Source organism: Rhincodon typus, chromosome 8 (assembly GCF_021869965.1).
Source record: "Rhincodon typus isolate 14 chromosome 8, sRhiTyp1.1, whole genome shotgun sequence".
NCBI lineage: Eukaryota > Metazoa > Chordata > Chondrichthyes > Orectolobiformes > Rhincodontidae > Rhincodon > Rhincodon typus.
Genome location: NC_063339.1, coordinates 91,115,715 through 91,131,808, shown reverse-complemented (window position 1 = coordinate 91,131,808; position 16,094 = coordinate 91,115,715). Strand labels below are relative to the sequence as shown.

The window sequence follows — 16,094 nt, the reverse complement described above, 5'->3', positions numbered from 1 at the left end:
GGGCAAAGTTAAGATGGTGGGACCTTCATGGTGACCTCAGCTGGTACAGAAAGTGAGCACGTGCTGCTGGTGTCCCTCTGTGTCACAAACCAGCTGTCCAGCCAATTGAACTAACCCACCCCTGCTCATTACACAATACACCATTGAGAATGGTCTGTCCTGCCTTTGGGTACTCAATATGTTGATCTAGAAAACCATCTCGTACACAACCCAGGAATTTCTCCTCTATGATATTGTTGCTGATTCGATTTGTTCAACTTATATGCAGATTGAAGTCACCCGTAATAACCATAAGAGCACAAGACAGAGGAGCAGAATTAGGCTATTCGGCCCACTAAGACTGCTCCACAATTTGATTGTGACTGATATGTTTCTCACACCCATTCTCCTATCTTCTCCTGTTGATCCCCTTACCAATCAAGAACCTATTTATCCCAGTCACAAGTACACTCAATTACTTGGCCCCCACAACCTTCTATGACACTGAGTTCCACAGAATCACCACCCTCTGGCTGAAGAAATTCTTCTTCTCAGTTCTAAAGGGTCATCCCTTTGCTGAGAGCGGTGCCCTCCGGTTCGAGTCTCTCCTGCTGGTTGAAACATCCCCATGTCCATCTATCCAGTCCTCTCAGTATTCTGTTAGTTTCAATCACAGAGTCATAGAGTCTGACAGCATGGAAGCAGACCCATTGGTCCAACCAGTCCATGCTGTCCATGTTCCAAAACTAATGTAGTCCCATCTGCCTGCACATTGTCTATATCTCTCTGAAGATTTCTTATTTACATATTATCCAAACGTCTTTTAAATGTTGTAAACTGTACCTGTATCCACCACTTCCTCTGGAAGTTCATTCCACGCAGGAACCACACTCTGCAAAAAAAAATGGTTGCCCCTCATGCCTTTTCTCAATCTTTCACCTGTCACCTTAAAAAATATACCCCAAGTCTTGAAATCCCCCACCCGAGGGAAAAGACATCTGCTATTCACCTTCTGTATACTCCTCAAGGGCAGGACTTAAACAATTAATGGTAGGGCGCTGGGTAGTGTTGTACCTAGGTACCTTTGTACCTGAGATGGTGCCACAAGTGGCAACTTGTAAACTTTTCACTGTACTCATGTGAGTACATGTGACAATAAATGTTATTCCATTTGATTAAAAATATGCTTCCCGGTCTTGAAATCCCCACACCGGAGAAAGGACACCTGAATTTCACAAACCTCTATAAGGTCAACCTCAACATGCTACATTCCTGTGAAAGGAGTCCCAGCCCCTCCTTATGACTCAATCCCTCCATTCTCAGCAACATCCCGGTAAACCACCTTTGAATTCTCTCCAGCTTAATAACATCATTGCTCCAACAGGACAACCAGAATTGGACACCTGCAGAAGAGGCCTCACCAATGGCCTGTATGATCTCAACATGACGTCCCAACTTCTCCACACAACAGACTGAGCAATGAAGGTAAGCATACTGAGTGCCTTGTCAACCACCCTGTCTGTATGTGACGCAAATTTCAAAGAATTCGGTAACTAAAGCCTCAAGTCTCTATGGTCTACAATACCCAAGGGTCTGCTTTTAATTGTATAAGTCCTGCATCCCTTGTTTGTTTTAGTACAGTACAGTACCTCACATTTATTCAAATTAAACTCCATCTGCCACTCCTCAGCCCATAGACCCAATTGATTAAGATCTCTTTGAAATCTTAGATAACCTTCTTCACTGTCCACTATGCCACCAATTTTGGTGTCATCCGCAAAGTTATTAACCATGCCTTCTGTATTCTCATCAAAATCATTTATATAAATGTCAAACAAAAGTAGACCCAATACCAATCCCTGCAGAACACCGCTGGTCATTGCTGAACACCAGGCCTCCAGTCCAAAAAACAACCCTCCACTGCCATAGCCTGTCTTGTGACATCAAGCAAATTTTTTATCCAACTGGCAAGCTCACCCCAGATCCCATGTAAGCTAACTTTACAAATTAGTCTACTTTGTGGAACCTTCTCAAGAGCTTTACTAAAGTCCAAGTAAACAATATTTACTGCTCTGCCCTCATCGATCATCTTGGTCACTTCATCAAAATCTCAGTCAAATGTGTAAGACACTATTTCACTTGCATAAAACCATGCTGAAAATCCATAATCAGTCCTTGCCTTTCCAAATGCTATCTTCCAGAATCACCTCCAACAACATATCCACCACCAAAGTCAGACTCACATGCCTATAGTTCACAGGCTTCTCCTTACGTCCCTTAAATGAAGACACAACATTAGCCACTCTTCAGTCATCTGGCACCTCACCCGTAGGTATAGATGATACAATATTTCTGCAAGCATCCCCACATTTTCTCTTTAACTTTCCACAACACGATGGGATGCACTAGACAGGTTGTAAGATTTAGATTCATAGAGTCATACAGCATGCAAAAAGGCCTTTTTCCCAAACTGGTCCATGCTGGCCATTCAGCTCGTTCCAACTGCTGGATTTGGCCCACTTCCCTCTCAACCCTTCCCATCCATGCACCTGTCCAAATGTATTTTAAATGCTGCTATTGCACCAGCCTCAACCATTTTCTCTAACAGCCCATTCCATACATGCACCACTCTGTGCATGAAGAAGTTACCCCTCAGGTCCTTCTTAAATCTTTCCCCTTTCACCGTAAACCTATGACCTCGTGTTTTCAATTCCCCATCCCTGGGACAAAGCCGATATGCATTCATCCTATCTTTGCCCCTCATGATTTTAGACACCTCAATAAAGTCACTCCCTCATTCTCCTACATTCCAAGGAATAAAGTCCTACCCTGACCAACCTGTCCCTACAATTTGGGCCTACTCGTCCTGGTAACATCCTAGTAAATCTTCGTTGCACACTTTCCAGTTTAACTATGTCTTTCCTGTGACAGCGTGACCAAAACCGTACACAGTATTCCAGTGCAGCCTCACCAATGACTTATACATCTGTAACATCATGTCCCAACACCTATACTCAATGCCTCAACCGATGAAGGCCAGCATGCTAAATGCCTTCTCCTCCACCCTTGTTACCTGTGACACCACTTTCAATGAACTATGTACCTGTTCTCCTTGTCCCTCTGTTCCACAACAATCCTCAGGACCTTACCATTTACTGTATAAGTCCTACATTGGTTTGACTTTCCAAAGTGCAACACCTCACACTTATCTGTATTGAATTGCATTTGCCAACCCTCAGCCTACTTCCCCAACTGATCGAGATCCCTTTGTAATTTCTGATAATCTTCCTCTCTCAATACCTACTAATTTTGTATCATCCACAAACTTATTAATCATCCCTGTATATTCACATCCAGATGATTTATGTCAATAACAAATAACAAAGGTCCCAGCAATGACCCCTGTGGCACACCACAGGCTTCCAGTCTGAGAAGTAACCTTCAACCATCACCCTCTGCTTCATACCACTGAGTCAGTTTCGAATCAATTCACTCGCTCTCCCTGGATCCCATGCGACCTAAACTGCATGACTAGACTGCGTGCAGGACCTTGTTAAAAGCCTTATTAAAGTCCACATAGATGAGATCGCTGCCGTAACCTCACCTATGCTCTTGGTTTCCTCTCAGAATAAGTCTGAAAGATTTGTCAGACGTGACTTCCCGCGCACAAACCCATCCTGACAATCCCTAATCGGACCTTGACTATCCAAATGTTGGTTGATCCCGTCCCTCAGTATCCTCTCCAATAACTTGCCTACCACTGCTGTCAGGCTCACTGGCCTGTAGTTCCCTGGCATGTCTTTGCTACCTTTCTTTAAACAATGGAACAACATTAGCCACTAGCCAGTCTCCTGGAACTTCACCAGTGGCTAAAGCTGAAGCAAAAATCTCTACAAAGACCTCTGCAATTTCTTCCCGAGCCTCCCACAATGTCTGAGGATGGATTTGATCAGGCCCAGGGATTTATCCACCTTAATGCGCTTTAAGGCTGCAAACACCACCTCTCTGAGAATAAGTATGTGGTCCAAAACATCCCCGCTTGTTTCCCGTATTTCCGTAGCATCCATTATTCTCTCCTCACTAAACACTGAGGAGAAATATTTATTTAAAAATCTTGCCCCGTCTTCTGTGCCACAGGATATCCATCTTTATATTTTAGAAGATGTCCATGTGAACTGTTTTCAAAACACACTATTTTTTTCCCTGAATTCTCCAACATCCACTTCTTTCTCCACAGTAAAAACTGATGCAAAGTATTGATATCTTTGTAATATTTCTGTCATCTCCTGAGGTTCAATGCCGAGATGACCTCTTTAATCTCTAGTTGCTCTCTCGTTGCTTTCTTGCTCTTAAAGTACTTGTAGTATATCTTTGCATTATCTGTCATCTTATCTATCAAGCCAATTTCATATCCCCTCCTGCCTTCCTGATCTCCCACTTACGAATGCCTGTACACTGTTTATACTGTTCAAAAGATTCATTTAAACCCAGTTGTTTGTATCTAATTGATGATGAGTTTTTTATTCTTGACTAAAAGCTGAATATCCTTTTCATCCATTGTTCTCTAATTCTACCAGCCTTACCTTTCACTCTAACAAGAACATAATGATTCTGAACTCTCGTTACCACACTTCTGAAAACCTCCCACTTATCAGATGACCCTCTACCTGCAGTCTACTCCATTCAACTTTTGAAAGTTCTTGTCGCATACCATTAAAATTGGCCTTACTCCTATTAAATACTTTTACCTTTTCTGGAAGGCTTATCCTTTTCCATAACTGTTTTAAGACTGACAGAATTATTATCACCAGACCCAAAGTATTCCTGTACAGTCACTTACTGTGCCTTATTACCAAAGAGAAGCTCAAGTTTTCTCTTTCTCTTTAGTAGGAACATTGACTTATTGATAAAGAAAATATTCTTGAACACATTTAACAAATTATTCACCATCCAAACCTTTAACACTGTAGCAGTTCCAGTCAATGTTTAGAAAATTAAAATCACCGATTCCCACAACCTTCTCATTCTTTCGTATATCTGAGATCTCTCCACGTATTTGTTCCTCAATTTCCCCCGACTAATTAGGAACCCATAGTACAATCCCACCACATGATCATTCCTTTCTTATTTCTAATTTCAACCCATATATTTTCACTGGACATTTTTTTTTCAGAAATATCTTTTCTAGTTGCAGCTGCAATATTTTCCCCAATAAAAAAAAAGCCACTCCCTCACTTCTTTTGCCTCCCTTTGTATCCTTCCTACAGCTTCTGAAACCCGAAACATTAGTATGGGCAAAATATCTTGCATGACGTATAATGTAGGAAAATGTGAAATCATTCACTTTAGCAGGAAGCAGAAACAAGAGCAGAATATTCCTTAAATGGTGAATGACTGCTGAATTCTGAGATGTGGAGGATAAAGTATGAGTTACAAAGTTAGTATGCAGATATAGCATGTAACCATGGTGTCATACAGCATGAAAACAGGCCTAATGGTCCAACTATTCCATCCTGACCATATACCCAAACTAAACTAGTCCCATCTTCCTGCATTTGGCCCACATCACTCCAAACCTTTCGAATTTGTGTACTTATCTAAATCTCTTTTAAACATTGTAACTGTAACTGTACCTGCACCTACCATTTCATCTGGCAGTGCATTCCACACACTGAGCACACTATGTAAAAAGAAAAGAAAAGTTACCCCTCATGTCATTTTTTAAATCTTTCTTCTCTCACCGTAAAAAATATGCCCCCTTGTTTTGAACTCATCTATCTGAGGGATAAGACCTTTGCTATTCACCTTATCTAAGCCTCTCATGCTTTTATAAACCTCTTTCAGGTTACGCCTCAACCTCCTACCTTCCAGTGAATGAAGTCCCAGCCTATTTTTACAACTCGAACCCTTCTTACCCAGTAATATCCTGTTTTTATTCTGAACCCACTCCAGTTTAATAATATCCTTCCGATGACGGGACTACCAGAATGGCACACAGTATTCCAGGAGAGTCCTCACCAACATCCTTTACAACCTCCAACATGACGTCCTAACTCCCGTACTCCAAGACCTGAGCAATGAAGACAAGTGTGCTGAATGCCTTCTTAACCACCCTGTCCACCTGTGAAATAAATTTCAAAGACTAATGTACCTGAAAGCCTAGGTTCTCTGTTCTGTAATAGTACCCAGGGCCCTACTATTAATTGTATAAGTCCTGCCCATGTGAAGTATTCCATTTTGGATAAAACAAACATTTATTCAAATAAAGTTCAATCTGCCACTCTTTAGCCCATTGACCCAATTGACTAAGATCTCTGTCTGATCCAGAAAGCCAACAGGCTGTATGCTTTATTATCACAGGAGTTAAACATCAATGTAAGGATGTTCTGCTTCATTTGTACAGGGAAGGGAAGAGACCAAATCTCAAATACCTCGTGCAGGTTTTGGTCGTCTGGACGCTTATCCGAAGTGGTTCAGAGAAAGTTTAGTCGATTGAACCCTGGAATAAGTGGTTTGTCTAAAGAGGATAGGTTGGGCAGGCGAAATGGAATGGGATTAGGCTGGAACTGCTGACTAAAACAGGAAAGTAATATGATGTGAGCCAGGATATAAGGTGTGGTGAAGTAGAATCTCTATGGGTTGAGCTCAAACGCCAATGGAGAGAAAGTGATATTAGTGTTGTATATAGATCCCAAGCTGCAGTCATATTGGGGAAGGCATTCGAATGGAATTTAGAAATACAAGGCATAAAGTTATGCCTGTAATTATGGGTGACTTCAACCTACATATAAATTGAGCAGATAGCATCAGTAGCAATAAGATAGAGGAGGAATTCTTAGCGTATATATGGTACAATTTTAGGTTGAAAAAGCAGATGAGTATTGGGTAGTGAGAAAGGAATAATTGACAATCGAGTTGAGCATGGGCCCTTAAGGAAGAGTGACCACGACAGGATAGAATTCAACATTGAGATGGAGAGTGATGTCGTTGTTTTTGAGACTAGAGTCCTGTAATTAAATAAAAGAAGTTAGAATGGTATGAGGCATGAGCCAGTTGTGATAAATTGTGGATCACAATTTAAATGGATGATGGGAGATGGGTAATGGCAAACATTGAAAGAGGACGTGGACAAGCTGTGGCATAAAAATAAAATCGAAACATGGTCAAACCATGGCAGAGAAAGAGAAATGAATGGGTATTAAATTTAAGGAAGCAGCATACAAATTGGATAAATAAAACAACAGACCTAAGGATTGGGAACAGTTTAGATTTCAGCAAAGGGAGACAAAGGGATTTAATTAGAGGGAGAAAATAGAATCTGAGAGTACTCTTGCATGGACCATAAAACCAACAGTATTTTTTAAATAGACATTCACAGGATGTGGACATTGCTAACTCGGTCAGAATTTATTGCACATCCCAGATTGCCCAGAGTTAACTGCATTGCAGTGGGGGTGGAGTCACATATACGCCAGACCGGCTAAGGATGACAGTTTCTTTCCCGAAAGGATATTAGTGAGCCAGATGGGTTTTTCCTGACAATCAACAACGGTTTCATGATCGTCATTAAACTCTTAATTGAAGATTGATAATCCAAGATGAGTCAAGAAAAATGTCGGGTCTCCTTACAATCAAACAGGGAATTTATAATGGAGTGCAAAGTGATGACAGACCAATTAAATATATCTTAGATTTTCAAAAAGGGGCACACAAATAATGTCCCAAAATTAAGGGGATCACAGGGTCTAATTGGAAGGTGGAATTGTAAGAAATTGGGAACACTAATGAGGTAATAGGCAGATAAATCCCCAGAGATTGATAACTTTCATCTCAGAGTTCCTTAGGAAGAGGCCTTAGAATGAGCAGCTGCATTAGTGGTTATACTCCAAAATACTACACAGTCGCAAAGAGTTCCGACGGTTTGGAGGGTAGCAAACATAACCCCAGTATTTAAGAAGGAAGTCAGAGAGAAAACGTGGAATTTGCATAATATTGTTGGTGGGAAAAAATGTTCGAGTCCACCATAAAAGGTGGGATAACAGACTACTTAGATGATAGTGACAAAATCAGACAGAGTCAGCCGAGGCTTTTTCTGTGCTGTCGGTCTCTGAGACTGGATGTTGGGCATGAATTCCCTCCCAGCCACTCCCCATCCTTACTTGGAAATATATCACTATTCCTTCAGTGTTGCTGGGTCGAAATCCTGAATTCCCTCCCTAACAGCATTGTGGGTCCACTTGCAGCTCATGGAGTACAGTGGTTCACGAAAGCAGATCACTACCACCCTCTCAATGACAACTACATGGATTAGCCAGCAATGCCCACAGGAATAAAGGAAAAAAAAATTATCAAGGCCAATTGGGAATGTGGAATTGAAGCCTAAATAGATGAGCTTTGACCTTTTTGAGGCTCGAGGGGCATAATGGACAACTCTAGATCCTATTTCATATGTTCTCTTCTCCTTCTATCAAAATGCCTCATCTCACCAAAAATGGTGTATTCCCTGGAAATTAAAAGGATGTTAATTGAAGCTGGGTGGGGGGATAAAATGGAACTAATATACCGAGTAGGTGAAGTAGGAGCGCAAACACCGTCCTGACCCCCAGTAATCAGACAAGATTTGTGTTTCTTTGTTCTCTGGTTCATTCGTGCATATGAATGAGGAACAAGTGTCGGCCACTCGGCCCTTTGAACTTGCTCTGAGATTCAATAAGATTAGGGCTGACCTGATTTCGACCTCAACTCTGTGTCTGCGTATCCCTGAATATGTTTCATCATCTCGGTCATCAAGAATCTGTCTGCTTCTGCCTTAAAAAAAAGTTTAACGATCTGCAACCACTGCCTTTTGACAAAGGGAGTGACAAAGATTCACAACCCTCTTAGAGAAAAGAAATGTTCCTCACCATTTCAAATGGATTCACCCTTACCTTTAAACAATGACCATCAGTTCTAGATTCTCCCACAAAAGGGACCATGTTTTCAACATCCACGTGGTCGGCTCCCTTTAATATCTTTCAAATTTCAATTTAGTCTCCTCTTTCTTTTCGAGACTCCAGAGGATCCAGGCCCAGCCTGTCTACCCTTTCCCCATTAGGCACTCGACTCATTCTAGGTATTAGTCCATTAAATCTTCTTTGAAATGTTTCCAATGTATTAACAACTTTCTATAAGTACGGTGACTAGAACTGAACACAGTACTCCAAATGCAAGTCTCACCAGCACAGAGGGGGACCGTGTGTGTCTGAAGGTGGCCCATGAATTCCCACTTGTTTACAGAAATGCTTTTCAGCAAGCTCAGGTCATTTATATTTATCCAAGTACAGGCTGACACAAGTTATGGTCAGACAGTTGTACGGTTTGTATTGTTATACAGACAGCGTTGTTGTGGTATCACTCAAACCTCCCACTCTGCTGGCCCTGCAGAAACGATGACTGGCTCAGTAGCCAGTTCCCGCAGCCTGATTTGTCCTGTATTTTTCATCATCTGTCCTTTCAAGGACATTCATGATCGAGGTGGGTTTTTCTAACAATCCAGAAGCTTTCATTCCACTTGTGGCTGTTCTAAATTTATTTTCTAGGGAATTGGAAAGGATTTACAGACAGGCAGCTCAAGTCAAAAATTGGATCAACAGCTGCCAGGAACACTCAATTCTCGAGTGCTTTGAACGTGGAAGAAAAAAAGCATCGTTCAAGTGAAGAGAAACCATACACGTGGTCTGTGTGGACAAGCCTTCAGTCAATCGTCTGGCGTGTCGATACGTAAATGCAGTCAAAACAGGATGACAACAATGACATCAAGCAGCACTTGCTTTGCAATATCACAGTGATGGATCTCAGTTTGAGTTCAGCAAGGGCCACTCCTGATCTCCTTACATTTTTGGTGCAAACATGGACCAAACAGCTGAATTCCAAATGAGAGTGCGACTTTCCTGCCATCTTAAGGCTCCAGTTGACAGAGCATTGTATCAAGGAATCATAGCAAAACTGGAGTCAACGGGATTCAGAGAATATTATTCTCGCTTTGATTGTGGGTTTTTGAAAAGGTTGCATCTTCAGACCCGAGTAGATCAAAACAAGGTGAATTTATTCAAGCTTGTACCACATATATGCGGAAGAGGTCTCCTAGTCTAGCTTGGAGATACTCTACCACTTGTAGCTCAAAACAGCATATTGAGACGTTTTCACGTCAGGATGGTTGTATGTAACATTGGCGTAAAATAAATTAGATCAGTCATTGACTACAAAACAGGATGCTGTTCAGTTTCTTACAAAGTCCTGAGTCCTCTCGTTTCAACGGGTCTTCTATTTCCACGTTATCTTCAGAGTTTCTCTGTCCCTACCATCAGCTCACAGCACGCAAGCCTTTCTTTGTGAGTGATACTTAAGTGAGTATTTTTAGTTAGTAACTGCTGACGGTTCACTTGTAGATATGCATTTAAACTACCTGAGACGAAATAACTGTCATTACATGGTTGTATTTGACTCTTAGCCCTATGCTGTACTGTTTGTCCAAGCTTATCTCCCACTTGTTCTGTGTTTTCATGCTCCACTGCTTTCCTTTTATATTTTTATATTCCCCTTGTACACTCTCCTATTACCCGAGTTGGATAATACTGAATACAGAGGAAGGTGCTTGTGATTGGTTAGAGGCCAGCTATCTCAACTTCAGAAATTCCTCAGCATCAGTTTCTGGTCCCAAGCACCTTCAGCTGTTTCATCAATGTTCTTCCCTGCGTCATAATGTCAGAAGTGGATATGTTTGTCAATGATTGCACGATGTTTAGCACCATTTGTGACTCAGCTACTGTAGTGGTAGATATTTAAATGCAGTGTCCCTGGACAACATTGAAGTTAGCCTGCTATGTGACAAAGAACATTTGCACCAAGTCCCAACAGCTAATGACCAAATCTGAGAAATGAAAATCTAACCATAACTATTTGACATTCAATGGTTTTATCTTCACTGAATTGCCCGCTATCATCATCCTGGGGTGCTAGTAGTGATGAGAAACTGAACTGGGCGTGATATTTAAATATTGTGCCTACAAAAGTAGGTCAGAGGGAAAAGATTCTATCGTGATCAGTTCAACTCATGACTCCCCAAAGCCTGTGCATCATTTAAGAATGTCTGTCATTAAGAACACTGTCAATTTGCTTGGATGGATGCAGCTCCAATGACACCAAGAAACCTGACACCATCCAAGACAATGCAGTCCACTTAACTGGTGCCCCATTCAGTACTTTCAGCATTTATTCCCTTCATTTACTGAGGTACAGTGGCAGCAGAGTGCACTATCTACCAAATGCACTGCAGTTACTCACCCACTCTCCTTTGACTGCACTTTCCAAGCCTGCAAGCTCTTACCACCCTGAAGGACAAGAGCAGAGAATGCATCAAAACAACACCATCTGCAAGTTCTCCTCCAGGGTGCGTACCATCCTGACTTGGAGCAGTATCAGTAATGATCTCATTCAGCGGTGCAGTGAAATTGACGGGCCAAAAAGCCTGTTTCTGCCCGGATCTTCTATCATGATTTTTTTTTTAAAAAAGTTGACTAACGCAATGACCAGACTTGTGCTTGGTCTTCCAGCTGTTCTCTGAACTGGTGTTAGCGAAAGCTCCAGCATCAACTTCCTGATCTTATATTCCAGGCTGTGGTCGAGAACAGAAAGTATCCCAAAACCCTCTTGACCATGTGATTGTCCTGTCCAACCACCTTCAGGAATTTGTGAATGTCCACTCCAAGGTGTCTTTGTTCCTCTCTACCACTCAGCGTCCCCACTTCCATTGTTCACTCTCCCTGAATGCATTATGAATCTCTTTGAATTGAATTCCGTTCATCATTCTTTTCTTTCCACCTGATTGATATCTCCCTGCAATCCCAGGCTTTGTTCCTTATGGTTCGCTGCATCACGCATTGTTGCGTGTTGTCTGCAAACTTCTAAATTATGGCCCATACAACTCGGTTTTAATCATTGATCTACATCAGACAACAATGGAACTCCACTGGAAAAATCAGAAACAAATAAAAAACAGAAATTGCTGGAAAAACTCAACAGAATTGGCAGCATCTGTGGAGAGAAATCAAAGATAACATTTCAAGTCGAGTGACCCTCAGAACTCCACTGGAAATTCATCCAGACATGGTTCATTCCTGGTCGGGGTTAACAAAAAAATCTAACCCCGACTGTCGTATGTGAATTTGCTGATGTTTCCAGAGGTTGTTTCTCTGAGTTATCTGTTCCCACACATGGCATTCCTGATCGGCATCTCCCCAGTGTCACTGAGTAAATGAGTTTCCACCTCAGTGGGTAACTGAATCCTTCCCTCAGTCCCCACGTTTCCCTGGTTTCTCTGTGGTGTGGGTGTTCTTGTGTCTATCCAGGTTGGGCAAGCAGGTGAATTCAAGCCCATGCAGGACCAAGGCCTGTTCTTGCCTGCTGTGAATGTGTTTTCATTCTTTCTTGTTCTCCCACGGGATGTGGGGAGCACTGGTCAGGACAGCATTTGTTGTTCATCCCGAATTCACCTTGAACTGATGTCAGAGGATAGTTTGGGGTGAACCATGTTGTTGTGGGCTTGGAGTCACTTGTATGCCAGACCAGGTAAGGACCTCCCTCCCAAGGGGACATGAATGACTGGGATTTCAGGAAATTAAAGTCATGGTTTTGTTTGTGAAATCAGATTTATATTCCAGATTTTATTCATTGAGTGTAAACTCCAGCAGCTGACATGGTCAGTCCCTAGGGATTACTAGGAGATATATCACCACTACACTGCTATCTCCCCGCTGTATTGCTTCATTGTAGAGAATAACTGTCACTGTTCAGATCATCCCAGAGTGACAGAGAACAGGAGAAGGCCATTCGGACCATCATGCCAGTGTTAGTTCCATTTAAGAAAGGATTGAGTGAAGGGGAAAAGTATCAGCTGGTGTGTGTTTGTAATATTTACAGTGTGTGTCCATGCCGGAATAAATGCGGTTTACTGCAGATCGAATTGTTGACTGGGAGCAAGAAGCTGATGCAGAGACAATGTGAGCAAAGCCAGCTTAAACACGACTACTCAGGTAACAAACATCAGTTTGTTGTGTAAATAGCAGGGATGGTTTCAATCCATGATCTCTGGGTTATTGGCCCAGCATACTCCCGCTGTGCCACTATGCTATTATCTATCATGCAACCCACAACTGAAATAGATTGTAACTTCCTTCTTGCTTTGGAATAGGAGCACACTTGGTGGCATGCCTTCCTGCTTGTACAATTCCAATGTGTCACGCCAACCAGAATGTGACAGACAGAAACAGACACACACACACACACACACACACACACACAAACAGCAACGTATCATGAACATACACAGTGTCAGACAAAGGGGTTGAGCAGTCCAGCAACTCATTCAGAGGGACAGACTCATGATTTTTCTGAACTTTTGGTAAAGGCTAATCCAGCAGTTACATTCCTCATTGTAAAAAATTCTGAAGAAGTGTCTCTGAACCGGAAACATGAACTCTGCTTTCGCTCCATCGATGCTGTCAGACTTACTGAGTTTCTCCAGAAATCTCTGTTTTTGTTACATTCCTAATTTTTGTTTGTCTGTGGATGGTAACATTCCCCTGATCATGTACATTGACATTTAAATTCATCTGAAGGCTATCATTCGCCATTCTGTCTTTATCATCCTGTTCTCGCCCTTCTGCCTTCCAAAATGACAAAATCCTTTCTCTGTGGCGACAAGCACATGAAAAATTGCCTGGTTCTGATGAAAAGGTCGTGGATACGGAATAGGAATTCTGTTTTAAAAGACACACAGACAAACATACAATGAATTTAACAGGCAGGGGCAATCTGTCCGGTGACCGAGGAGTAATCTCTAATTTGATTGATAATTGAGACATTTCCCTGGCACAGATCATGATCCAACAAAAGAAGCTAGTCTTTTTTTAACAAATTCCATGCTGACTAACATTGCTCTGTACAGCCTGATGCCCCAATAATCCCTGCTCCATGTCAATAAAAGCTGCTCCGTGTGAGGTTGGAGCTCACAGCCTTGGTGTTTCACGTGCCTCTGTACCGTCACAGCAGGACCCCGCGCTCACCGATTGTGTCACTAGAGCCGCAGAGATAGTAGGAACTGCAGATGCTGGAGAATCTGAGCTAACAAGCTGTAGAGCTGGATGCACACAGCAGGCCAAGCAGCATCAGAGGAGCAGGAAGGCTGACGTTTCCAGCCTGGACCCTTCTTCAGAAATGGGGGAGGGGAAGGGGATTCAGAAATAAATAGAGAGAGAGGGGGACGCGGATGGAAGGTGGATAAAGGAGCAGATAGGTGGAGAGGAGATGGACAGGTCAAGGAGGCGGGAATGCAGCCAGTAAAGGTGAGTGTCGGTGGAGAGTTAGGATGGGAGTTGGTCAGTCAAGGGAAGAAGGACAGGTCAAGGAGGCGGGGATGAGGCGGGTAGGTAGGAGGTGGGGATGGGGGTTTGGCCAGTGAGGTGGGAGGAGCGGATAGGTGGGAGAAAAGACGGACAGGTCAAGGAGGCGGGGACGAGCTGGGCTGGTTTTGGAATGAAGTTGGTGGTAGGGAGATTTTGAAGCTTGTGAAGTCCACATTGAGACCATTGGGCTGCAGGATTCCCAAGCGAATTATGCAGTGCTGTTCCTGCAACCTTCGGGCGGCATGGTTGTGGCACTGGAGGAGGCGCAGGATGGACATGTCATCCAAGGAGTGGGAGGGGGAGTTGAAGTGGTTCGCGACTGGCAGGTATAATCGTTTGTCATGAACCGAGCGTAGGTGTTCCACGAAGTGGTCTCCAAGCCTACGCTTGGTTTCCCCGATGTAGAGGAGGCCACAACGGGAACAGCAGATACAATATACCACATTAGCAGATGTGCGGGTGAACATCTGTTTTATGTGGAAGGTTTTCTTGGGGCCTGGGATGGGGGTGAGTGGGGAGTGGAGGGGCAGGTGTAGCACTTCCTGCGGTTGCAGGGAAAAGTGCCAGGGCTGGTGGGGCTAGTGGGGAGTGTGGAGCAGACAAGGGAGTCACGGAGAGAGCGGTCCCTCCAGAAGGCAGATAAGGGTGGGGAGGAAGAAATGTCCTTGGTAGTGGGGTCAGATTGCAGGTGGCGGAAGTGGCAGAGGATGATGCGTTGAATCCAAGGTTGGTGATGTGGTACGTGGTCCTTGGCCAGTCTGTCTCCTCTCCACCTATCTGCTCCTTTATCCACCTTCCATCTGCCTCCCTCTCTCTCTATTTATTTCAGAATCCCCTTCCCCTCCCCCATTTCTGAAGAAGGTTCCAGACCCGAAACATTAGCTTTCCTGCTCCTCTGATGCTGCTTGGCCTGTTGTGTTCATCCAGCTCTACACCTTGTTTTCTCAGATTCTCCGGCATCGGCAGTTCCTACTATCTCTGAGTCAGTTTTAACTAGAGCCACAGAGTCGGTCCGCGCACTCAGTGCCATCCCCATTTCTGGTTGTATCTTCACGGCTGGGGCACTGAGTTTCTTTGGTTCCGGGCCTAGGAACTGGGATTGTATGATCATCTGCAGGAGTGGTTACTTCCTTGTGTGTGGGAACTGATGAAGTAACCGACGTAAAACTAAATTGCTATTGAAAAATACATGTCAACAATATCCTGAACTATCCCCTGAGTCCTTGATGTTTTGTAGAAAACTATCAATCTTAGTGTTCGACATACTGAATCATGGAATCTCCAATGCCCCTGGGAAGCAAGTTCAGCTCACGCTGAGTCCCCGCATCTCAGTCCACTGTTCAGCAAGAATTCCTGTTGTGTAACTGGTACTGCTCTTAACATACCTTCTGCCACTCTGCACATTGCCTTGGTGAACCATGTATTGCTCTGTCGCGCTGCTACTCAGTGTTGTGGCTGTCGGGGTTTTGTTCGAATCCAAGTCATGGCAGTGGGTGTTTGTCGCTTTTTTTAGGCCTTGTGACAGGTGCTACAGAAATGCAGCAAAATATCAAACATTTTTACTTGAAAATATTCCCCGAGCTGATGATTTTCTTCCCTCAAACACTCGCTATTTTGCGTATCTGCGTTTGATGTATCAGAATTCAAGCCCAATTCTTGAAGATTTCTCTCCCT

The 16,094-nt window shown here is 43.2% G+C and overlaps 1 protein-coding gene and 1 long non-coding RNA gene across 2 annotated transcripts in view; both read left to right on the top strand.

The window, feature by feature from the left end:
• LOC125483829 (probable G-protein coupled receptor 139) overlaps nucleotides 1-16,094 on the top strand; it is a gene marked incomplete at its 3' end in the record, with an annotated part of 69,976 nt that overhangs the window by 19,069 nt on the left and 34,813 nt on the right. The gene's annotated exons all lie outside the window — the stretch shown is intronic.
• On the top strand, nucleotides 1,412-10,225 carry LOC125483865. Its single transcript, XR_007262776.1, has 2 exons — nucleotides 1,412-1,464; nucleotides 9,558-10,225. It is a non-coding gene; the product is annotated as an uncharacterized LOC125483865 (long non-coding RNA).